This window comes from Oenanthe melanoleuca, chromosome Z (assembly GCF_029582105.1).
Source record: "Oenanthe melanoleuca isolate GR-GAL-2019-014 chromosome Z, OMel1.0, whole genome shotgun sequence".
Classification (NCBI taxonomy): domain Eukaryota; kingdom Metazoa; phylum Chordata; class Aves; order Passeriformes; family Muscicapidae; genus Oenanthe; species Oenanthe melanoleuca.
In genome coordinates, this window is record NC_079362.1 from 71,061,601 (window position 1) to 71,063,193 (window position 1,593).

The following is a 1,593-nucleotide window of genomic DNA, read 5'->3' on the forward strand; positions in this document are numbered from 1 at the left end:
TTTTCCTTTTCCTTTTTCTTTTTCTTTTCTTTTTCTTTTCCTTTTCTTTTCCTTTTCCTTTTTCCTATTTCCTTTTTTTTCTTTTTCTTTTTCTTTTTCTTTTTCTTTTTCTTTTTCTTTTTCTTTTTCTTTTTCTTTTTCTTTTTCTTTTTCTTTTTCTTTTTCTTTTTCTTTTTCTTTTTCTTTTTCTTTTTCTTTTTCTTTTTCTTTTTCTTTTTCTTTTTCTTTTTCTTCTCATTCTTCTTTTTCTTCTTTTCTTTTTCTTTTCTTCTTTTTATTCTTTATTTCTTTCCTGCCTGTCTGCCTCAGCTAAGAGTCTGAACATTTTGGAAAAGACACCCTTACACCTAGACAAAATTCCCCCAGATAAAGCCCAAAATAAAAGCAGAGACACAGAGACAAGGAAATGTTTCCACACAAGATGACCTTTTGTGGGAAGAGGGGGGAGATGGGATTTTTCACGCACTTCAATCTCAACCTTGCTAGGTGATTTTTAACTCTTCATTTTGTCCACATCTTTACCTTCTTTTTTCTCAGTAACACCAGGGAGCCTTTTTCTGTCTGGGGTTCTCCTCATTGCCCTTTTCCTTGACTTTGTCTTGTCACTCCGACCATAGTCTTGTTCTGCCAGATATGTTTCATTTTCTGCATGACTTCCCCTGGATGGGCATTTCAAGCTGTGATTTCTAAGCTTGATCTCACACTGTAGATCCTGTTATCTCAGTAAAAAGCTTTAAAGTTCAAAGTGAGTTGGATGAACAATACTTTAAAAGGAGTATAAAGTCTAAGCATCTTCTGCGTGGGAGGATTTCAGGAAAAAAAAATCTGTTGTTTGCTTGCGTTTATATGGAGAAAGAAGAATTAGCAACTGAGGTGCCAGCTTGGGGTAAAAATGTCATAAAGTGTTATTAAGGGGACTGAGGAAGTGCTTGTATTTGTGGTTCTGTATCCACACTGAGTTGCCATGGGACTGTTGCCACTCATGGCCCTAAGGCTTCTCTTACCAGCTGAGTTTATTCCAGTGCCATTGAACTCTGAAGCAGTTGGCTAGACTTTAAACTAAACTACTTAAGCAGAAAAAGCAGGGACTAAGTAGTGCAATATTAGTAGTCATACAAAGGAATTGATTAATCCCTGGTACAAGCAAAAGGATGCATTTCCCACAGATGTCTGTTCGGCTCTCCTCCACCTGGGCTCCCTGGAGCCTGCCCAGTTGAATGGGGATTTTTGACAGTCTTTCTAGGACAGACAGATCTGGAAGTGTGTACATGGAAGTCTTTTCTTCCTTGCTGTCATGGATTTCGTTGGTATTCAAAATTTTCGGGCAATACACCCAAATAGGACGATCTCCTAGAGCCACTAGCTAGCACTGGCTCTCCCCTGGTGTTTAAAAAGGCGTCTTTAGAAATGTGATCAGTGGTTTTGATATCTGTGAACAGAGCTGAGCTTTCCATTGCTAGAATATAATTTACCTAAACACATACTGGAGGCATGTTTGAATACCAAGAGAATAAAATCTTTGAATTTTCAGGAAACTTTTGCTGGAGTAGGGGGAAATTTATTCTGTCTAACATGAGCCATTTAAAAGTTATG